The 25143-nt window shown below is 35.7% G+C and overlaps 1 protein-coding gene across 4 annotated transcripts in view; it reads left to right on the top strand.

Annotated features, from left to right (window-relative positions):
* The window catches only part of IL1RAPL1 (interleukin 1 receptor accessory protein like 1), a 664262-nt gene that overhangs the window by 603442 nt on the left and 35677 nt on the right, over window positions 1-25143 (top strand). The gene's annotated exons all lie outside the window — the stretch shown is intronic.

Below are 25143 nucleotides of genomic sequence, written 5' to 3'. Positions count from 1 at the left end.
TCAAGCACTACACAAGGTTGGGAGTGAGAAAAAATATCTCTTATTAAATTACCAAAACTATCTATGAAACAAACAAACAAGCAAACAAACCCATAATAAAAGATAGAGAATCTTAAGCATTATTCATGGAACACTAACATTTTATACCTTATTAACATAATTTTTTTCTATCTTTGCCATTGGAGATTGCTCAATCTTGTCCTATCTTCACCAAATGGGCCCTCCTGTAAAGATCAGACAGCTTGCATCACTTGAGAATCCATCTACAGCTTTATGTATCAGAATTATAAACAATTATCAAAGAAATGTCTGTATTACTACCTTATACCTTCTTAAAAACTTCTTGGTTTGCTATAGACAAAAGCACACCCATCACTCCCATATCAAGAATAGTATGGTTTCAAATTTTCAATTCCCTGAAATTTAAAACTTTAGCAGCATAAAAGAATAATAGAATAATTTAGGTAGGAAAATGAAAGAAACCAAGATGATATCAAGCTGTTCCTAAGCATTAGAGAATATCCTTTTACTTTAAATTACCTCCTAAAATTTAAAGTATTAAGTGAGAAAATTCATACGTCTGTTAATTAGGCTGCTTTTATAGCTAAAAACCAGTGCTAGAACATCACTCATACTTAATGTAGACAAAGTTATGGAATAGCTTGTACAGAAAAGTCTCTAGTGTTTCATGCAAATAAGTGTCATAAAAAGATGAAGGATGAAAAAGCATAGAATTTTTCTGACACCTGTTTTAAATCAGTGGCCTGTGGATAGAATCCAGCTGTTATGAGACAGATTTTCAACACAGGATTCCTAAATATTTGGTGAGTCCAATGCACCAAGATGACACAATTTGTGTGGCACTCAGTGACTGGCAATAATCATAGTGACACATGCAGAAGCAGTGTTCCCATCCTTGCAAGCTGTCTGAAGAGCATAGACAGGATGGCATAAGCAACAAGACTCAAACCCAAGAATTATAAATCATATTTATAAATAATTCAGTGGACAAGACTATTTCTCTGAATTTCTAAACCAAAACATTAGTAACAAATTATTAACCCACATTTCCTACAAGATTTCAAAAAATGAGGCATATTAAAACAACTGAACAGACTTGCAGTGTTGGTTTTCCTGTTTATTTATTTATGTATTTCCTTGTATCTTGTTAGTGCCCTGGAATAATTGCACTAGGCAATAGGCAAGTACATTATAAAGATATTGCCACTTGCCAGGAAAGCTTGGTTTGTAGTATAAGACAAGAAGCACGCACAGGGAGTTTTGTCACTGAGCTGTCTTTCCAACTGTACTTCTCATGGTATGTCACAGAGTAAAAACAGAACAGAAAAAGGCACAAAAGAAGGACAGAAGGTACAAGGTTGTGTGATTGTAACAGTATATAAAGAGCTCTGATTAAGAAAACACTTAAACACTTAAATGTGTTCTTAGCCATTGGTTTATGACATTAATATTGTCTGAAAATTGGATACAAAAAATACAAAAGTATAAGATTCTAAAGTAAAATTTAATAAAATTTCCCAAAGCAGTTATTAATCTAGTAAAGTCATTGAACTTTTATTTTAGCCAACTATTGCTTAGTCATATATTATCTGTATTTACATTAATTACCGTATCTATATTTACATGAAAATAATACTTTAAATATTCTAATGACCTGAAATGTCACTGTACAAATTCAGTGTTTCATTCCTCCTTCATTCTTGTTTGAAAGTTTGAAACTGTGTAAAGACAAAATATTTGCCACTATTCTTTAGCTACCCCTTTACATATGTTAATACCACGCTACTATAGCCAGAGGAATTTTAGATACCATTTAGCAGAGCATCTCAATTAAGAATTCACATAACCTACAGCATTCTTTCACACCTCACAAAATACAAAATCTTGTATCCCTCATAAGCAAGGCACTTCTTGCTCAAAAGGACTTCCCTTGACATTTAAGAAGAAATTAATCACATTAAGCATATAATTATTTTGAAAAAAATTATGGAATAATATCACTCAAATGACAGAAAAGGAACAAGCTATGAACAAACTATGTAACTACACAGCCACAACAATATATAGAAATTTCCTCTTAATAAATTATTAATAATTTGGACATTAAAACTGACAGCTTCACTTAAGATCTTCATTCAAAATAATTTATAACTTTTCTATGGGATGTTAATTTGTAAAGTAATATAAATTCCTGTTTTTAAATTGCCATATGATCAAAAACCCATAGAAAACTGCCATAAGAACATATTAGTATTGAATCCCAATGATTTACTATGGTCATTTGAAAGTTTTTTAACTGTATGTTTTTTGCAGACTTTGTTAGCCTCCAGTGACACATAGAAGAAAAATCAGACTTTGATGTTTTAGGTGAATAATTTATTTTCTGCTTTTAGTGTCTTCAAACTATTACCTAGGAAAATCGGATTAAAAAATCAAATGGGATTAGAGGACAGTCTTTGGCAAACACTGAAGTTGAGAAAGTTCATGTTGTGATGAGAGGAAAGAAGATAATATTTCTTTTTCTGCCTGATGAAGAGAAGATATTTAGTTTCTCCTATGATTTCTTTTAGGCATTTAGGCACTACATTAGAACAAATTCACTTGGAAACTGGAACAGGATTAAAGCTTTTTTTAAACTGGGAAACTGTTTGGATTTTCTGAGCCGAACAGTTATCACTGAAAGTAAAATAAAAATAACTGGAAACTAAGCCTTCACCTTTATTTTCATCATTTTGGGAGTTTTTAAAAAGTATTGTCCATGTGTTTGTTGAAAAGAAAAAATCCTTAGGTTACCAATCTAGCTGCACAGAAGGGCTGAGAGGAAGGAATTTTCTTGAACCTTAGTGTCTTACAAACAGACTGCTTACTGAGGAACAGAGTCCTGCCAAAATGAAACAGATTCATTATGCCAATTTTGTACAGACATTAATGGCCTCAGAAAACAAGGAACCAAGACCAGAGTAAGATCATGTGTATGGAACAAATTTTGTTTGCTAAAATTGGTATTTGTTCATGTATGTAACAGACATACATGAGAGAAGAGAAAAAAAAAATCCCATTTCTGATGTATGGAAAAGGAATCAGACAGAAATTTATCTGACCACATAAAATCATTCAAAATTTGCTGCAATTCATTTTGAGCTACCTGCCTGGCCACATCCAAAGTCAATAGCAGCAAACAAAAACAGTGGTTCACTTTGAATACTGGTTTAGCCAAAATTAATATGCAAAATTTGCAAGTTGTTTTTTGCACAATTATAAGACTGGATGAGAAAAATAAAAATTAGTCATAATGATAAATTTGCACAAAAGCAAATAAGAGATTTACTGCTTCAAATCAGAGAAGTGTTTTAAAGGGAAATTTATATTCATTGATTAAATTTTTTTCTAAAAAAGTTTTGGAGCTCATATAAAATAAAACAGAAAATCTTGTACAGATCACCTCAAAATTCACTATGACTTTAATAAAGAATTTTTGCAGTATTAATTTTGCCATTATTTTTCCTGTTGGAATATTTTTAATTCTATTAAGGTTAAACAGCTGGCTTTTTTTTCTAAGAAATTTTTCACATTTTTAAATTTTGATTATTTAATTAGCTTTTTGAAGCCTTCTATGTCGAGCAAGTATTTCTCAACATACTACAGATTTTTATTTTAAAGGATTTGCCTTTCCTAAATGTTACACCTTATGATCTATTCTCTCTTCAGCAATTCAGTGGCCTATGTTGTAGAAGTGTAATCACATCCTCCAGGTCTTGCAGTTTCTTTTGAAATGTTCTAAAGTTTTTGTGTTCCCAGCTCAAGAACTGCTTAGGACTCTGACCACTGTTTGTCATTTATTGTGATGTTCCATCTTTGGGTAGCACTCACATCCAGCTTCTCATGCCAGAGAATATAAAAGAAGGCACAGGTCTTGCTCAAAAATTTAAAGACAAAGTAGATGAGCAATGACTGAACAGACACAAAAAATATAATGATTTTTCTTTTCTGATGCTCTTAAGAGATTTCATATCCAGATGCTATCTATGCTAGTCTACTATTTTTAAGTTCCTGTCATTTCCTTTGTAATAACATTAATCCATCTGGTTAGAGCTTGTGGATGTTCTTTAAGGAGGGATGTCAAAGAGGAATCTGAAAGGAAAGGGAAGAGATGGGGCACATGTTGCATTAACATCTGTGTGAAAAATAAAATTAACTGAAAGAGAAAGTTGTACAGGCAAAGTGAAAGATTAAATTTGAGATGTAATTGGAAAAATGCCAAACATAAATCCTCAATGGAATATTAGGGTGGTGCAAGGAGTTGTGGTTTTCTCCTTTTCCTGCAGTATGTTTTTGAAAAACTTCTTGGATGGTACATAGAAGAGGCTGGAGAAAGTCAGCCACTCTTGGGATGCAGATATTACTCTGGTAGAAAGAACAAGGAGTCTTGATTTAGCACCTAAATAAAGCAGCTAGTGGCAGCAGAGTGTAAGGAAAATAACGATCTGACCTTTGGGGTTGCCATGACTTTTCAGCCCAGGAAGAACAGAGAAGGGATTGTCACAACTGCTGCTCCTCCTAAGCTGTTGACTCAGTCAAAAGGCTCAAACTAGCTATTAGGATGAAATTGGCAGGAAAATGCATGAATACAGTGGTGATATATTGTTGGAGTTTGCATCTGTTTTTTCTTAGTTTTGAACTTTACACATACTAAAAATTCTAATAAACCTTTAAAGGAAAATGGCATACTATCACAAACTTCTTTTAAATTATTTTCTCCCTTGCTTTACAACAAAGATTGAAAAAGCTATTCCTGTAATTTTCTCTTTTTATTTTTTTCACTATTACACATTTGTTCTGACTCTTTATTATTTGTTGACTTACAGCATATGCTTCATGCACACAAATACCCTTTTTCAATATATCAAAACATAAAACCTAATATGACACAAACCATAATTGATAAATTGCAAAAATGAAATTACTGAAGAGGTAGCACTGTGGGTAGAACCTTTAAGGGGCTTAAAAATCTGAAAAATGTTAGATTCTGCACTCCAAAGAATATTTCCATCCTGCTTTACAAGTTCATATTATTTAACTCAGAAATTCTGTGAAATAGTCCAGCTTGCATACTGAAGGCATGTTGTGAAATCAGTAGAATTTAGCCTCAGCAGCAGCTGTAAGATTTGGCCTCTGGACAGTGTAAAAGAACAAGAAAAAAATTATTCAGGAAGAGCATATATTTTATGAGTAGAAACAGCAATGCTAATTGAATTCTACAAAGAGACGATCATTGAAATGTGAAGAGCCTTTGAGCAAATTTATGGCCACATTATGCCTTCTTTTTGCATCCCATTGTGCTCATCTGGCTCATAACTTGGCTTCAAGAGCCAGATCCTCAGCTGCTATAAATTGGTGTCATTCCACTGAAGACAGAGAAGCTGCACTGATTTATACCAGCTGTGGACCAGGCATGTTTATTCCTTCTATTTTTTCCCACTATTTGAATGAAGGTGTAGCCAGAAAAGCTACTATGGTCTAAACAGCAGATGACTAAACATAGCTGGAAGCATATCCAGCATGGCTATAACATTTCCATTGTTTGAATAAAAAGAGAAGACCCAAACTACAACTGGAAGTCAGTTAATTGGACATTCAGAGACCTCCCTCATTCAGAGACCTCCCTCCCTTGCTAATTACCTACCATACATACAGGCACAAGCATTTAAAACTTCATTTTATTTGTAGAAAACCAAATAAAAATGTAAATTTGTTCTGAGCACATTTAGTTCTTGTGTGTTTGGTTTTGTGGTTTTGGTTTGGTTTTTTTTGTTTTGTTGGGGTTTTTTTCCTAAATCAATGAGTCATCATATAGCTTTCTGAATTTCTGTGTTGATTTTTGAAACTCAAGGTCATAGTTTTATAATTAGACATATTAAAATGTGAACGGCGTGCATTTATGAACACAGTCTAACCTTGGGTAATACATATTGGCTTCTGAAATCAGAGTTCCCAGGTTTACTATATCTACTCTTCTTTTGTTTTTATCCTGTTCATATGAATTTAGTGAAAAAGAGTGTCTTAAACTAAAAAATGGAAATGAATATCGCTATTATTTTTCCTCAGTAAAGTCTTTATGATGAAAACTCCTGGACTAATGAATGCACTTTACAGCCTGAATGTTCAGTGTGACTCACACAAATTTAAGATTTGTGTGTTATGCCCAGGGAAAATAAGATAGCATTTCCTTTCTCTGCACTCTGACACATACCTTCAAAGCTGTAGATATATTTAGAACAGCAACTCTATTCTTGGCTTCTCCACAAATTAATCTGTGAGATCTGTTATGCATCAGACTGCCTCTGCCTGGATAGACCCTTATCATGCTGAAAAGGGGCTCCGAATTTCTGGGTGACACATCCCATTCTTAGGTACTCAAAATTAAGAAAGCTAAAATTGTACATCAGAACATTGAAAAAAGAAGGTTTCTGAAAGGCTTTGATTGAAGGTGTCTTGAAATTTCCTGAAGTGACACTCAGTTCTTTGGAACAGCCAAAAGCTGTATTCAAATACTGAAGTACCAATTCAGTGACTGGCCTTTTCTTTTTTTAACCTTTAATTTTTACTTCTTTTAAATGCATCTTTTTCCATCGGAACAAGTTAATTAGCCAAGACAAATTAAAGATAAGGAGCTAATTTGTGGCAGGCTGGTACTGGCCCAAATGAATGGCTCTAAGGACATATCATTGGGAGCAGGGGTTCCTTCTTTAAAAGTATGAGGAAGAAAATAAATATGAAAGAAGTTTTGAAAAATATGAAAAGCATCCCTTTGTGAGATTTATTGCCTTTAGGCAATTAATAATAATAGGTTATAAACTATTAGTTGATTAAAACTGATCAGTTAATGAATAATTAATATTTAGGTGGATGTGATTAGTTAATAAATAATTTTTAACTGAATAAAGATTAATGGTGATCGTTATTATTGATTATAATTATAAATTTCACTTCTTGTGTTTCTACAGTAAAATTATTCATCCCTTTCCCTAAGTATCCATCCCACAGCATCTAAAGTGGAGATCAATCACATTACAAGGAAATGAGCTCCTTGTTCTCTGTAAGAATGTGTCTAAGTGACTTTACAACTGTTGGGTAAATGGACAGAGGAGCCTTTGGTTTGTCTGTAATATCCATTTGGATACACTCTCTATAGTTCCTGTTGGATTTTTTTTTTTACCAACCCTGTGCCAACAGGACATGATTTGGCTGTTGAGGTAATGTGCTTGTAATAATCTAAAATGCTACTTTATAACAGACATGTGGAAATGTCCTTTATGTTATGCATTTAGTTTGCTATTCAAAGGAAAAAAAAAAGGCAATTCAACACAGTATGAAATGACAGCTATTAACAGGGTAACAGATGAGACAGTAAAATGAAGCTTGTAGAATTTTTTCTAGAAAATTCTACAGATTGAGTGGTTCGTCATAAAACTCAGAGTTGGAGTAATAAGGTGTATCCTCAGAGTTTTGAACTCAGCTGCTGTTATGCAAGGACAATGTGAAATTTGAGAAGGTAAAAGAATCCATTTTAGGAATTTGGATTAGATCCTTTTGAAGTAAGCCCCTGAACTAGATGGTTTAGAGTCAATATGGCTGGATCCCAGGAAAATATGTATATGGCAAGAGAGCCTTCAACAGCAAGTGGTGAAGCTAAATTACAAGTACTACATAGTGACATCAAATTTGGACCTGGTTCAACATTGGCTTCACTGAAACTTTTGAATTTTTGCTATTACCACTCCATCAGCCTCCAGAAACCCAGACCTCTCAACTCCTCTGTGACCATGATCTGTTCAGTACCCCCAGAGGAATAAAGAGGTGCCAGCCTGGATCACAGATCTGAATTTTATCCCTTTTTAAATTTGGTCATTTCAGTATTACCTCCTTAGGGACTTAAATGCCAAAACCAGATATTTTGCTATCTCCAGCTACACATACTTTACTTCTAGGGAGAGACTTTGGCTCACATTTGAGTTCTGCCCAGGGAATCAGAAGCTTAAACATGGCAAAATGATGGTGTGTCATGCAAACCAGGTCCAGGCATGTTTGCTCAGTGTTCCATGACCATCGGTGTCTGGCACCTCTGGGTGAAGTTTCACCTTATTTCTTGTGTGCAGTCAATGAAGAGCAGAAATGTTCATGTCACTGTAAGCAACATGATGGCAGAAAGCACTAGAGCTCTGAACTCCATCCTGTGGGCAAGGGCTCTGCCCTGGATCTCTGTCCTCTCAAGTGAGGTCAAAGGCTGATGGCTGAAACTCACGGGTGCTTCTTCCTGTAATGCTGAAAACACTGCATCAAGCTGCACACACAGAACTAAGTGTGTATAGAGTGGGCTCACCCATTGCCATTCTGAAGATGTGCCAGTTCTTTGGTGTATGAAATGGAAAGTGACAGTAGGTTATAAAATTGTGATGGATGATTTAGGTGGCTGTGTTCAGCTGTAAGCAATAAATGCTGAGCTAGGCAGAAACTACTAAAGGCAAAACTGCAAGTGATTTACTAGCAATTTAAAGCACACAAGATTTGTAATGCATGAGGCCCTCAGGCCCAACACTTCTCTTCAGTAATAGGTAACAATATTTTGGTGGAAAATGGCATGTTTAGTTTCAACTTTGTGCTGCAAAATATATGGGTAGCCTAGTTTTCTTCATTTCTAAGGGTGGTAGCTATTTGCATCTTATTCAAACTGCACCTTTATGTTCAAAAAAAGTTTGAAATATTAATATTCTTTGAATGAGTTTTGATACTAAGGAAAATCAATACTTCAGGATAACTAAAGCAGTCCAGTTTTAAAACTTCTGGTCTGTGATTCACATTTCATCTTATGTTTGATAAACTTGTGTGAGATTAACTCCATAGTGAGCCAATGCAGCTATCCTTTGAAGGAAAAAATGAAAATGTCATCTATTTCTGCACATGTACCAATACAGTTAAGTAGTTCAAATACTAATTCTCATTTAAGAGGGCAGTGGTGAGTGAAGAGTTGCTGGCATGAAGCTGGATACTGAGATATCATATATTTGGTGTGACAGAGATAAACACCATCCAGCTGGGGGCTTATGCTGAAGTTTTCCTAACATATCAGTTTTTAAGTTCATGAGACAGCCTTCAAAATACTGTTCCATTTTGAACAGTGAACATTTGAAAATGGTGCAGTGAATGTCACCATGGGTTTGGAGGACCAGGAGCTCAGGTAAAATCCATGTCTTTGTTTTCCAAGTATGTGTGACTGCCATGTTACAAGAGCACAGTCTGAGACAAAAGGCACTCGACTCATCAGAGCTAACCAGGTTATGACACTTTCCCTTGGATTGTTTTCAACATGGTCCTCTTATCTCAACTCAAGGGTTATGACCTCTTCTCTATCAAAGGCTTAGATGGTAGGTGAGTTCTGCAAACAACCACATGGTGACTTAGTGACTACAAATCCCTCCCTAGTTAGCAAGGATTTGGTGTCTGGTTTCTCCTATGGTACCAACAGCTGAGCAACATTCTACTGATAACCCAAGATGGAAATTAATGGTTTGTCTTGGCTGGCTCTGGGTGCTGCCCCAAATATCCCACCTTCTGTCTGTTCCTGTGTCAGCTCTGCCTACCACACATCTCCTTGTGCTCACCTTTGCAGAAAAAATTGTGTTAGCTATAGAAGAGCTGTTGCAAACATCCCAAATTCCAAAGCTAGTACAAAGGTCCTGAAATACTTCTTCTGGATAGGTAAATGAAGAGGTGAAAACTGTATCCAGTCATCTGTTTGCTAATGAAGATTAAAGCCTGGTAGTAGGCAATGGAATTATGCTTCTATTTTTTTTAATTTTTTTTTCAAACCTCTGGTTAAGAATTTCCTTTACTGAAAACTTGAACCTTTTTAACTTTATTTATCACAACTAAACTTTAAAAAATTTTCTATCCAGAAATACAAATTACTTGACACTACAAATCCTTAGATTGGCAGCATGAGGCAGAAGGGAGGAAGTTAAAGCTATGAAGCAGGTATTTATGCTTTTATCCTGAATCTATTGAAACCATGGCAATACATCAATCATTTCTGTTCTGCCAGTGAAACCCCTCCTAACTTGGTCAATAGAAAGGATTAAGATGAAAGGAAAGTTGCAAAAGCACTTTCTGTCTAGTGGCAATGTACATGCCCACTTAGAATCAAATATCTATACAAGGAGCTGTAAGTTCTGAGAGGCAGTTTTCATGTCCTACAATGACTTTTCCCCCATATTATTCAATTGGAATTAAAAAAATATCAAAATCACAAAAACTTTCAAGAACTAAAACTTGTAAGTAAATCAGATCAATCAAAAATTTTCACCATAGTTTCTGAATGGATCTTTTTGAAGTTTTGTTTCCATTTTTAAAGAAAACTTCCATTTATTTTTCCAGTAAAAGGTTCACCTTTTAAAATCGTGTGTTGGACTTTTTTATTTGGAGTTATTTAGAAGTGGCAAAATGTTTAGATAACTAAACAAACAAAGAAACAAGACTGAATACTGAGAGAATAAAATTATTTTTGATAGTCTTGAAGGTAGGGACATGAAGGATTTTTGATAGTCCAAACTGCTTTAAAAGAAGCAGATCATAGTAATCAGGTTTTATGGCAATGGATGAGAAAATTTTACAGGACTGATAGAGAGAAGGCTGATGTAGAAATTAGATGACATGTGATTCTACAGATGTTAGGGATGTCCAGAAATGGCAGATATCACAAATGCTATAGAAGAAAATAACAATATTTAGACACATTCATGGCATGAGGAAGAACAAGATCTCGATATGTTCACAGTTGCTTTCCTTCTTTCACAAACGATTATCATCAAAGTGGTTTTTCCCATGTGTGGGTGCAGAAAACAAGTAGTATTTTCATCCATTTCTTCTATTTCTGATTTTCTCATTTTTAGAAATGTCTAAACAGCCAAATCATTGAAGACATAAAGCAATTTTCTTTTGATTTTTTTAATGTAATTTCCCCTTTTACTCTCCCCCTCATCAAAATTCTGTGGAGCCTTTTTTTCTCTTTTTTTATGAGAAATGTGTTTACAACATTTTAAATCAAAGGGATTGGATCCTGGGATACTAGAGATCACCATTCTTCTGAATTCATACTTCAAAGGAAGTTCAGAAATAGGAAAGGATTTGCAATTTATGTTTAATAATTGGAGTGGAGCACCTGCTAAGGCAGAATATTAGATTGTTTCATATAGTGACAAATGATGAGACACTGATGTCCAATGACTCTTGTAATGTAAATTGATTTCAGATTACTGTGGAGTCTCTCTTCAGTTGACAGTGATTGTGCAGACAGCTATGAAAAAGAGTTAGTGTGCTCTAAATCCATGGGTTTTTACTCTGTGTTTAGAGGTTTCAGTAGCATGGTTTTAATGAAGACTGTTGAAGCTGTCACCATATAGAGTTTACTTTGAATAAAAACCTTTTCCATACCAGGAGATTTCATTTTTGTTTCTCCTCACGAGCGATATGGCCACAGTAGTTAGTTACTGTCATTTCACACTCCAGAGCCTGCTGAGAGATAGCAGTCACATTTTTCTTTCCTCTTTCTCTGGACTTCTGCCTGAAGTCTTTCTTCCATGGAACATTCTATTACAAGTTGCTCAGAAACAGCAGGGAAGGAGCCAAGAGATGCAGTGCCCAAAGAGGAGGGACCCGTGAGTGTGTGCCTGCTTAAAATGTACCTGGTGTTCAGATGAAATTGTGGCATGTACAGGAACATTTCTGCAAGTGCTCAGACCCAGAGAGATTGTGGCAGCTATTTATTATATTATGTTATTCTATTTCAAACTTCCTGCTATAATAATATAAAACCAAAGGAAGATCCAGATTATGCTTATAAAGAATTCTTTTTTTAAAAGGACAACAACAAAGATATGAACTTCCAAGGAACAGAATTTTTTTAGATCTATCTCAAATCCCCTTTTTGTAGCATAGATATCACATTCTGCTTTGAATTTTATTAATGACTAATGGTGCCTGTTTTCAGAAACGTTGTCATATGTGAATAGTATTTGAATAGACTTATCTTTCAGGGTGGGATGTGAAGATAGAGGAGGATTAATAAGGTTTTTATAGCATTTTTGCCAGTCATTTGAAATGTTTCACACTTTAATAAAGGGCACATTAAATACAGACATAATCTAAAAATTAGAAGTAGTCACTGAAAGCCAGAACTGTACAAATTAAATATTTCAGAGCAAACTACATGTATGCAGATTGTGTCTTTCTCTTTGCATGTGTGCACATCTAAGCCTTATATTTTTAAAGAAGACTTACTGTATTATGTAATTTATTCTTTTGCTGATAATTACTCTGCAATCAAGAAAAAAGAAAATTAATAACTTATAGGTTTGGAAGGACTTTGTGATTGGCAAGGACAGTCCCTTTTTATTATGAAAATCTGTATTAAGTAAACCTGTGCTTAAAATATGAAACTGTATTTCTCACTATTTTCTTGACTTGTACAACTTAAATAGGGTTAATGAAAAAACATTATGATCTACTTTAGATTATATATTTAATTCTATATATTTATTACCTGAAATTCTTTTAATTAATCTTATCATCATAAAAATTAACTTCTACCAAATATTTATCATTCATCCTTTTTGGAAAAATTGTGCTATTTTTCAATACTCAGATATATGGTATGTCTAACATGGTAAATGATTATTAAAAATTGGTTTTCATTATTATGTTCTCACTATATTAATTCCAACTATAATTGAAATTATGAAAATGCTCATGAATAAAAGCTTTTGAGTTAAATTTAAAAATAGGTTTGTTTTTTGTTGGTTTTTTGTTGTTGTTTTTTTTTTTTTCCTCACAGTGCTGGAAATAGCCTGTAATTTTTTTGCCAAGTATACTATTCTATTGGATTAACTCTTTTTGGTTTTGTGTATAAAGTTCAACTGTTCTTAAGTAGGCAGTGGTACTGGTCATGAGTGAGATTGAGACCTCTCTTGGAAAAAATTTCAGAAACAAATACAATTATTTTCCAGAAGTTAAAAATTATTAAATTTGAAAACACTGATGAAGTCTTAATTACAGAGAATCTCTACTGGGAAAATTCAAAACTGTGAGATACTTGTACAAGAATAACAAAAAAAAACCAAAACAATAGCAACAACAAAAAAAACCAAACCAAACCAAAACTTTGTTCAACCTAAAGAATCTGAATAAGACAGTAAGAGCAGCTTAAATTTAAGCAAACACATACACCTGTGTACATCTTTAATCTATTTCTATAATTTATATCTAACCTTTTGATGAATGAGTTTAATGCCTATAATAAGGACCATTACAAGAAAGGATAAAAAATGTGATATGGGTTTTCAGTAATTCTGTGCTATTGTTACAATATTTATTACACCATCACTGAGATGTGGATGGAAATTATCTTTTCCCCCTAGACAGTTTGATACTAGTTCAATTTAGCCCTTAATTATTCCCTTTCTATTATAACCTGTGATTGTTTCCTAATTTATTTTGTGTGAGTGCCGCAGAGAGAGGAGTGGAATGTTTTAAAGGTAATCCATGTTCTCCACCAGAGTGCTGAATCAAAACCACAGATATAAAACAAAAGCTCATCTCCAGAGTATTTAGACTTGGCCAATGTGAAAGAGTGTTGTCCTGTCTGTGGTTAATTGTGGCTCTTTGACAGTGTCACCAGACCCCGGGGTTATCCTCACAGCAACTTGGAATGGAGAAATATCAGCTGCACATTTGTTTCAGTAAATTACCTCTGTTTATGTGAGAATATTATGTGAAAGTTCTGATATGTCCTTGGTTACTTGTATGGTTACACTGACAGCTTCTTTGTAACTTTGCTTTCTGGTTAAGACTTTTCTGATGAATTACAGGGCAAAATTCCCAGCATGGCCCTCCAAGTGCCTGGAAAATTTCTTCAACCCAGCTTCTATAATATGACTCCAAAGTGCTCTGCACAGTAAAAAAAAAAAAAAAAAAACAAAAAACAAAAAAAAAAAACCCAAAAAAAGCCACCTTACCAACCATAAAACAGACCACAAAAGAAAAAAACCTCAAACACACAAAAAATCAACCAGCCAACCAAAAACCCAACAAAAAAGTCACAAACAAACAAAGCAACAAGCAACAGACCAAAACAAAACACAAAACACCAATAAAACCAAAACCACTAGCTCATCTAGTGGGGGTACAGCAGGCATTAATCATTCATGAGAATTAGTACCCTCTTTGAGATGATTACATCTGAATGCCACAGGTGCATGGAATATGGCAGAAAATAATTTTTTATTTGGAATTAAAGTCAAACTCTAAACAAATCATTTCTCAATGCCTTAGGAGATTTTGACACCTTTTGTCTATTCTTGTGACACTTGCAAGCAATTCTTCTGGCTTTATATAGCATAGAAGTACTAAAACAAAGGTAAAAATTACCTTAACTTAAGATACTGAAAGCTCAGTAACCTGGATATAAAATGTCTGGTATGGTATATTTTATTCCAGGCCTAAGGATTCATATTCCATTCTGGTTTTGATACACTATAAAAAAAAAATTTATGGAGTATTTTGTGTTATAAATTGTAACAGATGAACTTCTGTTTATCTGTTAAATTTTTTTTACAGTAAACTCCTGTTTACTGTAAAAATTGCTTCCTCTAGGGAGATATTTTTTGAAAAAAAATCAGGAAGGATCTACAGAAAATTTCTTGACATGTGGTCTTTCCCAAGACTTGGGTTCAGTCTGCTGGTTTTAGAATACCGAGAAGTCAAGTAAAATCCATGCAGGCTCCTCCATGCTTTCAGGCTCTGTGTAATTCAATGTCCACTCTGCTTTTCATTGACACAAGATGACAGTGACCATACACATATGCAAACTGTCACTGTCACTCCGATGGCATAGTTCAAAGGAAATTTGAACTCACAGGAGATAGCTTAATCTGAGTCCAAGGGACTTGAAGGAATATAAAGTGTTAAGTGGTCCTTACAAATCTCACCTCCTGACAGAACTCATCTCATCTGGAGATGCAATACTCCTCCCTTCCTCCTTGCTAAAAAACGCCATTTGCATGAGGGTAGGAAAGGACAATTTAGACATGGGAACTTAAAGCATTCAAGAAGTCTGTTCTTAAAATAATTAGCACAGTTCAACCCTTGTGATTTGAATCTGCCAAGGATCAATACTTGGCTAAGACACTTTTTAGGGTTGAAATTAGATAACCTTTTCAGGAATATTTGATGTAACAATGATGTCATGCAGCGTCTCATTTTGGAGAAGGCAACTATGTCTTTCAGCACAAAATAATACGAGGCATTTCCTTTCAAGTTTTTCAATCCCCTTTGAAAAATCCTTCCTTTGTCAGGGTAGGTCATTTCCCAAATTCTAACACATTAGAGTAAGAAATATTGAAATACTTCTTTTGAAAATGTAAGAAATACCTCTCTTGATATTTTCTACCCTTCTTTAGCCAAAATTCATCTTAATACACAAATAATTTTGCATCTTTCTTCCTTTCTATAACTAGACATTCACTGAAAAAGAAAATCTCTGTCAAGGCAAAGTGCATTGTGTAAAAGCTTTATGCACATCTGAGGTAGTAGGCAGAGTCATGGTCTATAATTTTAGTGGGAATTCTGTTCCTTGCCATCTCCTGAGTAACTGAGACTATCACAATTCTAAATGAGAGCAAATGAACCCTGTTTAGGCTGGGTCTGTTTGCAAATGAGTCTACAGTGGGTATTTCTGTATTTTACCCATTTCAGTTTCTTCCATTTGTAAAGTTCCCCTCTTTACCAACAGGATTACAAATTTCACTATATTTTTATCATCATCCTTGAACAGCTCCAAGCAATTTATATGCATGAACCTTTTAATTGACTTAACATGCCTTTCTTAGGAGGATAAGAATTAGTTATGAAGCATTACTAAATGGGTCAATTCCCACGACGTTATAGTCTCTGGTTAGTCCTCCATTTTATGCATAAAAAAGCAAAGGATTTTCTCACCATATCTTTAATGTGTAGAAACCTTATGTTTTCCGTGAAATCAGAAGAGGAAGACAGAATTATTACTTAAACTGAGTTATTACCCATACACCCACAAGAAGATATAGATTATATCCAAGCAAGCCACAGAGATTACTGGCAGAGCTGGCAAAGGAACCACTGCCCCAACTGTTTTATCAGGCAGCTGGGAAGAGAACGGGAATACATATTTACTTCATGAGGGCAAATATTCCTATTAAAATTCTCCCAAAGGGAGTATATTTCAATCTACCAATAAAGGGGATAAATTCTAGAGAATTTTATAGTGAATTAAAACTAATTATATAGTATTTAATGGAAAAGCATTTGTCTTGGCTTCTTTCCAGATTACACAATTCTTGCTGGTCTTTTGGCTAGGCTCCAGTAAAACATACTGCATATGTTAGAAGTATGAAAACTATATCCTGCATGAAGGATATGGACTCAGTGATCTGAAAGGTCTTTGCTGCAGCCAAGACTGACTTCCTTTCCAATTAGCAGGAAATATTCATCCCCTAACACCAGAAATAAAATCTTCTCTTGCAAGGTGTAAATTGATTTTATTTCTCTCTCTTCACAATTAAGCTAAGACTTGACTCCCAAAGGAGCTACTGTCATATTTCTTTTCCCGGTTCACCATGCTCTTCTTTTGTCTGTGGTCATCACAACGGCATTTGGTGGGGAAGACAGGCAGCACTGGACAGGACTCTTCTTGGTAACAGGAGCCAGAAATACAAGAAGCACTTCAGTAATTATTGTGAGCGGTGAAAATTATTCAGAGACCCATGGAGGAGTGATTGACTAAACCCCCTTGTTCTTAGCCCACATAAACACCCAGATTGCATTTCTCTGCTGTTCACCCATCGTTTGTTGACTCCTATGTGATGCATCTTTGCATAGAACGAGTTATGTGGATTGAACTCCTGCATTTATCTCACAGCAATAGGAGCCTTAAATGGTTTTATATTTCATTACACTATTACAGCTGCTGAGCTGGGCAGTGCTAATGATGAGGGTTATTTTGCCAGCCATAAACAGATGGAGCATTACTGTGGTGCTGTGAGGACAGTGGGTGAAATCCCAGACTAGGATGGGAGTTCTGCTGGCAGCCCAGATAGCTCTTCTGCAGTTGGTTTCTCACAGTATTAGTCACCAGAGAAGTGTATTAATTGTGTTCAACTGAACAGAAAATACAGACCCAGCCATTTGTATCAGAAAAGATGTGCTATTTAACAACACTGCAGAATACTTTAGGTGGTCTATATAAAGGCACTCCAGAAATACAAAATGCTATCCATAGAAGGTGTGAAACTAATCATTTTGAAAACATAAAAAGACATATTTTTATGTAATTTGGGGACCCAAATTTTCCCAGTGGATTGCAGAAATGGGAAAAAACAGGAAAAAAAATAGGACCCCCCCCTTCATCATTGTAGGCAGGTTGAACTTGATGGTTTTGGGTGGGCCCTTCCAACACAAAATGCCCTATGATTCTATGAATTAATAAAATATGGAAGACACACCAGTTTTATAGCATGGAAGTCAGAATGATTTTAATTAGAGGTGAACAGGACGAGTGTTTGTCCTAACTTTGAGATTAATGTTTTCAGTCCTTCACATCATCATCTTCCAGCAAATATTGTCTCTAACCAATAAAACCCCATCAGATTATAGTGTTAGGGTCCAAATTTATCACTATCACAATACTACTCACAAGAGTAATTATGCTTACAGGTTGTATTTAAAAGATGTACTCTTTTAAATACAAAATGCTTTCCCTGATTTGCATTTTTACTACTTTGCCTTTTTTTTCATTTTACCTCTGCCTTTCTGGTACAAAAGAATCCCAAAGGCACTATGTTTACTGCAAGTCAGTAGTGAAAAGAAAAAAAATCTAAGATGATACCTGGGATGTTTTAGCTTAAACTGCAAAGATATTCCTACCAGAATCAGGAAGATTTCTAGAAAAATAATTAAATTTTTGGTGTGTAATGAGCATGGGAGAGATTATTTTCTTCCCCCATGGAGGTTATGATGCAATGCCCTCAGCCTATAAACAGTTATGTAAATGCTTAATTTGAAGCATATGAGTCATCTCAGAGCTTACAGAGTGTTAAGCACTTTCCACCTTGCAGAAGTGTAGCCTAGACAAGAGTGATAACAAGGGTGCTTTGCTAAGGTTTCACTATCAATTTGTTTAGAGCCCTTTCCAGTGCCTAGCCATTCTGATTTTATTTATTCTTTTCCTAATAAGTTGAAAGTAATATTGCCCTACAGATTATACTGAATTTAACTTGACACCCTTTATGTAAATGCATTAATAAATATTCTCCTTTCTTCACACTTCTTCAAGTAGCCTGCCAAAAACAAATGACCTCTTTGAGGAACAGATGAAGAAATAGTGAAAGAAAAAATGAGCAATCACAAATGTAACTAGCAGTGCTTGTTATCACAGTGACATTTACTGGCCTCCACCAGAAGGAGGTTCCATTGCAATTTAAATCCAATTTGCACAGAAGAAACAGTGTTCATAGACCTTCAGCAAGCAAGGCATGCTATGCTTGTAACACCAGTGGGGTCCAGAATAAATAAGCTCTTGTACAGAAGCAGTGCAGACGATCTAAGAGAGCGTTTTACAGCTATATTTCTTTCAGGATTTTAGCTTTTATTTTCTGAATATTGGTTTACTGTGGGACATACTCAGGCCTACCATTCATTCAGCTGATCCTGGCGGTCTCTGTTGTGGAATTTCATTGACTTGCTGCCCTTGTAGTTGAATTAAACTAAACAGAAGATTAGAGGACAAATTTCTCAGAGCCCTGGTGGCAGGTAAATTGGAACAGCAAGTGACAGTAAGTATCCCAAAGTCCTACAGAACACATGTAGTAGAGCTGAAACTACACCTAAATGTCAAGGTCAGTAATTTTTGGGAAAAGATCGTCTCAGACAGAACAAATGGGCTTCACAGCATTTTGGTGCAAAGCAAACACAGATTCATGGCAAGTCAGTGATGATCACCAAGATTGCAAAGCTCTGGTCTTGAATAGTGATAGTTGTGAGGGATGTTTCCTACCTGACCAATAGAGCTGGAAGTCTGAATTTCCTGTGGGCTATAGTTGTCACTTTGGAAGATGCCTTCCTGTCCAACACGACCACTGTGCCAGTGGTCTTGGTGCATCCTGGGTCTTGAGGTGGTCAACAGGAAGGCAATCTGCAAGCCACAGCTTCAAGAAGCTCAAGCTGGACTTTCAAGAACTGTGTTTCCAGGCAGAAAGACAACTAAGACTTTCAAGGATCATTGATATGAAGCTTGCTAGCAGGAAAACCTTGGGATCCCTAGCCCTGAGTAATTTACTTTCCTTAAAAGAATTTTAAAACTCTGGGAAAATCGGTGGTCACGGTCCAACTGGGTTTCCAAACTTCTTCCTGCAACACTTGAATTCATATTCTACAAGTCCTGGGAGAGATCCCAGAATCTTCTTTAGCAGGCCAGCATTGCTTTTGTGACTATCCTGGTCTAACAGCTCTTAGGTGCTGATCTATTCAAATTAAATAAACTAGCAGACAGGGAAAAAAAAATCAATAAAATAAAATGGCAAATCTTTTTTATCAGAAATCCTGTCTCCTGGAAATCTCATCTTTTCATAACACTGTCTAAGCAACAGAAAATTAATTCTGTTGAACCCAGTGTGTCCAGTCTATGAATTATTCATTTGTGAGCAGTTGATAAATAAAACTGTAAAAAAATCCTATCAAAGATTATTTTATTCCTGTCTAACCTATTTAACAATTTGCCTTTGTAATTTTAAATATTCTATTGGAGCTTTTCATGTTCTCACTTAGTGAAATGGTGAGCTAGTAGGTCTGCATTTTTTGTCTTAGTGAAAATCTATGAGTTTTCAGTTCTTTACATAAACAAGAACTCATCTACAATATCTCCTATGGCACCAAGATAAGTTTTTATTCATAAAAGTGACATTTGAGTAACTAATAGCTTTTTAACAGAAATACCTCTACAATGAACATAGAAAGCAGAGGGGTTTTTTTCTTTGTAAGTCTTCATTTATGAAGAAAATGTCATGTCAACCTTTTTCTTCTGCCTTTTCAACAAATGCTCTTTTCAAACTTAAATTTCATATTCATTCTAATATGTAACATGTGCTAATCATATTAGGAATGATTCATTTTATTCAGAATGGCAAACTGCTACTCTTAGCTAGTTCTTATTAGTAATGCCATTCCTAAAGTTACAGCAGAAGAATCTTTCTCAAGGATGAAGCAAAGTGGCTGTTCTCAGCCAGTTCTCCTACACGTCTTCTGCAATATCTTATTTTGTTGGTTTTGTTATCTTTTATGATCACACCTCAAAGTCATTTCATAATATGTAATGATCTCTTATGTTGGAGATCTGGCAGGTTCCAGACTTCCTCACTTTATGTGTGAAGACAGAGCTGTAAGGTGAATTTACATGCTAGCAGGGTTCAGGCTGCCTCTTGCCTGTCCTGGGTGCTGGAGATCAAGGCCTGGAGTTGTCTCCAGGCAGGGAGGTACTGGAGCTTGTAGGACACCTTTTAGGATGGGGAGGAGGGATGGGATGAGACAGGTTGGCTGTGGGAACAGGACAACAGGAGTGTTGAGGGCTTTTGTTTTGAGGAGAAACAGCAATATCCTCCTCTTTCAGCTCAGCCTTTTTTGGAATCTTGTTTTGGGCTATTTCACTGTCACTGGATAGGTGCCAGTAGCCCATCTCTGACGTACCTTATTCCCACCATCCAGATTTTCATGTACATGCCCCTGAAGAGCTCAGGTCCTAACCTCTAAAGCAATCTTTTTCTGCTTCTCAGCTATTCCTTCCTCACAATACTGACCTAAACATTCAAGATGAAAATAGCTTTTAGAAGAATTCCTTATTGCAGTATAAAGGGGAAAAATGAGCAGGACATTGAAAAGTTATTGCTGTTCCTATTGAATTATCTTTTCCCTCACACTCATCAGGACAGGTATTTGTTTTACAGACTGGCTGAAATAAAATAGAAAACAGGACCCAACACCCTTTGTCATCCTGTTACCTGCCTTTGACACCAAGGAACTGGTGTCTGCCTGCCATCTCAGTCTTGAAAAAAAATCCTCACTTCATCTGTAAATGATTACCTAGAACAGGAGCAATTTTGCCTTTTTTCCCTCTCCCTTTTATTATTTTCCTCTGTTTTTTTCATGCTTCTTAAATGTGCTCATTATTTATCAGTTGAACTTTAGCCTCTCACACTACAAAATGTTTTAGGACAACAATTTATGTAAAGTATAGTTTAGCATACTTGCTTTCCAAAATCGAGTGCATTAAAAAAAAAAAATCCTTAACAGTTCTCTCTAAACTTGAGTTTTAGCTATCTTTGATTATACTGAGACATGGAGAAAATAAATGATAACAAGTTGGATACAAAGCACTCAACTGGATAAAATCACTTAGCTTCTTTTTATACCAATAAATTTACATTTTTTAAATTCTCATATAAATGCATGCTTTCTTTAAAAAGCACATTGCTGAACTTCCATCAGAAAGTCTATTTCTTTTTCTTTTTCTTTTTGTATTCCAGTGCTAATGAAGCTTATTTCTGGTGCTATTTTATATGCACATCCTGTTAGAACAAACAGACTAACTGCTTACAAAGGACAGATATACGACCTTGCTTTCTATTATTTGCATTGCAGTAGTTAAATTCTGTCAAAATTTTCATCATAAAACTTGGGTTGCTTTCAGGGACTGTGACACTCATACCTAGATATTTGCCTCTCATGCTATTGAAAGGTACAGGTAGAGGATGCTGGGGTAGTTGATCTTTGCTCTAATTCAGTATGGGTAACTGTTTTCTTTCCCACTTCTTGTGTTTGCAGATCAATGATCCTAAATTACCTTGCAGTGTTTTAAAGTGGGTTTTTTTTGCCTCACTATTCCCACCTCAGATGATCCATATGACTTGCTTAAAGTATGGATTTTAACTCCATTGAGAGTGCACACTGTACATATACAGGAAACTTGTTGGATATGTGATCATGCAACACTTAATGCTTAAGACCATCCATTTTGGACTGTTTTATAAATAATACTCATTTCCATGTCTCCATTTATGACACATTTTAAAGGGATGGATGTCATTTAGATGGCAAAAGACTGAAAGTAAACACTGCACTAAGCACTTTCTAAAAATCCATCCGTGTTTTACTATCCAGTAGTTTGTAACAGCATTTGCAAATAATTGCATTGATAAAAATCAAAGCCTGTAGCTGCAATGATACTCTTTAGAGCTGGTGATGGGCTATGCAATGCAAGGGTTAACACACCCTCTTCTTCTTCCCCAGACTTGGACTAAATTTCTAGCTCCGAGCCACAAGTGCAAATGGGTTTTGCAGAGTTACTCTGGTCCCCTGTGGACAGGTGTCCCCATTAAAAAGCCATCATGCAGCTTGGGGTGACTGGCAGCCTCAGCTCTGGGGAACAGGGGACGGGGTGAGTGGTGGCACACACATTTCAGCAGAGACCTGTGTTGGTACAGACACCAGCCTGCCACCTCTCTCCTTGGACATTTTGTATCATAAATATTGCATCATGAATATTTGTCTCTGTTCCTGTAACCAGCAGCTGTCGTACCTCATATTTCTATTGTCACTCAAACCCTGCTTTCAGTCCTTGCTTTGAGACCTCCAGAAACTGTTAAAAGCACAAACAGCATTGTAGACAGAGTTCTGTATTCCCAGAGCTTGAATGGAACAAGGTGAATTTTTCCTTCATTTTCCTCCACTTTTTAGAAATGCCGTAACTCCAAAGCCTCTCAGAGCACATAGAAAATATAATAGAAAGAAAATATGAATATAAAATATAAAAAGAAAAACAAAACAAAAACAAACAAAAAACCCAAAACACAAACATCAACAACAAAACCAAACACAACCAAAAAAAACACACAAAACCCCCAAACAAACAAAAATAAAAAAGGAAAAACAAACAAAATAAAAAACCCAAACCAAGAAAACGCAACAAGGAGAAATTGGTGGGCATGAAGCATGAGGAGGGTGGGTTGTGCAGATTGTTCAGGAAATTCAAAATTATATAAGTAAAGAGGATTAATATCCTGCTTGCTGACCTCAAACATTTGGCTTCAGACACTGGAGCCCTAAACGTCTCAGAAGTTTTTCTGGCAGGACTCTGTGCTGTGCAACCATGGAAATTACAACTAAAGGAGAATGAACTAGAGAAATGGGGTCCACAAGGCTGCTGCAAGAGGATAAATCATTTCAGCCTTGCTGCTGTTCAGCCTTCCCAGTATTGAAGAGCATCTGCCCTTGACAAAAATATGCAAGAAACCAAAATAATTTAATGATTAATTGTTCTTTTGATGGAAGTTGTTTTGGGAGAATCATGTTTTATGATGCCCAGGACTGCACCTACTTCAAATACAGATGGGGACATGAGGCTCTGCTTCCTCCTACAGTGCCTCCAGTCTGGCCAGGTCATTTTCTGTTAAAGAGCAACAGCCAACATGAAGCCAGCCCTTGATCAGGTGCTATTTAGGAGTACAAAAAACTCTCCCTCTGTCCTGAGAGATACAGGAATAGCTACTCTTTACAGAGGGCAATGAATTTCACTGGTCTTCACTCACATCAAAACCAGAGTGAGATAAGGGGTTGGGAGCAGTGGCAGGCTCTGCCATAGAAAAGAATTTTTCAAACAGAGTGAGGACCTGGAGGGAGAGCTGCATGGCCCAGGAATGTGTGCCACGAATCCTTCCTTTGGCCAGACACATATTTTTCAGTGTGGGAATTCTTCTTGTAACTCAGGTCCTCTGCTCCACAGGTCAGAAAACAGGGTACAGCATCAAAAATTCACACTTGCTCCCATTTATAAACTTCTTTTCTTTAAAGTCAGGTACCACATATGCGGTGCTAGCTGGATTTTTTTATTCCATTTGTGGTATTTGTGCACCTGCCTTCACCAAACATTGTCTATCTATCTGCAATTTATTGAGGCATAATCAAAAATTGCCTGGGTGCCTTTCATGTGGAAAAGAAGCCAATCAATAGCAGAGGATTATTCCAGCACGTGTATGGTCTGAGAGTATAGCACATTTGTCACTGAAAAGCAAATGAGTTTCCCCATCTGCATCTTTGTGAACCACAGGGTTTTGTTCTAATGGATTTTGTTTCAGTGTTTTCTTAGGAAAGCACTTATTAACTAAAGGTTAATTTCTTAACACATGTAAGAGAAAGAGAAAGACTACATAATGCAATGAGTAGTGTGTAAAAGCAGAAAGCCTTAGGAACAAAGGAAGGAACTAAGGAAACTTTAGTTTCCTTAGGAACTAAGAAAAGCCTTAGTGCTCTTAGGAACAGCATGCATTTCCATTTTTATGCAATAGATATCCTTGATGTACTAGGATTTTCAAATTATATGAACAGACATTAGTCCATATGATATTTAATTAAATGGCAAATTGTTTCTAAGGTTATGCTAAGAATTAGTATTTTCTCTGTCCATTGCATTACACCTTTTTGATTTAAAGCAGAAGCACATTTAAACTATATATATATGCATATCTCACTCTTTTCATTCTTTTCTTCAAGTAGAAAAACCCAGTATGAATAAACATAAAATCCCTTTCTACCATCAGAGGCTTTACTGCAGTAAACTGAAAGTTGGTGCCGATTTTATTTATCTGTTTTATTAGTAATCAGTAGGTTCATTTCGTCAGGGCTCCAATTTTCAGTGGTTCTTAATGGCTTTCCTGGTGAAAATTTGAAGAGACTAGTGGTGCCACATATTTTAGAACCAAATTGAAGCATTTTGATTTACATAATAGATGTGGTTTGTTTCAATTATATTTATCCTGCTGTGCCACATTGCTTCATGGGAGCAGTAGTTTTCCCCATTCAGATGTTTGCCAAACTAGTCTAGGTCTTTTCCAAATGACATTTTCTGTCATATGATCTGATCTGACAGATTAATTCTTTAAAATCCTAGAACTAGTGATGTTCCCAGTGTGCGCTGAAGAGAATGATCACCAG

The sequence above is a fragment of the Passer domesticus genome, chromosome 2 (genome assembly GCF_036417665.1).
Source record: "Passer domesticus isolate bPasDom1 chromosome 2, bPasDom1.hap1, whole genome shotgun sequence".
Lineage (NCBI taxonomy): Eukaryota > Metazoa > Chordata > Aves > Passeriformes > Passeridae > Passer > Passer domesticus.
The sequence above is the reverse complement of the archived record's forward strand: the minus strand, read 5'-3'. Positions and strand labels throughout refer to the sequence as shown.